We start from the raw sequence: 317 nt of genomic DNA on the forward strand, positions 1-317 counted from the left end.
CAGATGGAACGGTGATCAAATACAAAGCAAGGCTAGTTGCAAAAGGCTACGTGCAACAACAAGGCATAGACTTCGACGAAGTATTTGCTCTAGTTTCTCGGATAGAAACCATACGACTACTCTTGGCGTTAGCAGCAACTAATGGATGGGAGATCCATCACTTACATGTGAAAACTGCGTTACTGAATGGAGACTTAAATGAGGATATATACGTGACTCAACCAGAAGGCTTTGTGGAGAAAGGAAAGGAGGATCATGTGTACAAACTTAGCAAAGCACTATACGGTTTGCGTCAAGCTCCGAGAGCTTGGAACATA

Source organism: Brassica oleracea, chromosome C6 (genome assembly GCF_000695525.1).
Source record: "Brassica oleracea var. oleracea cultivar TO1000 chromosome C6, BOL, whole genome shotgun sequence".
NCBI lineage: Eukaryota > Viridiplantae > Streptophyta > Magnoliopsida > Brassicales > Brassicaceae > Brassica > Brassica oleracea.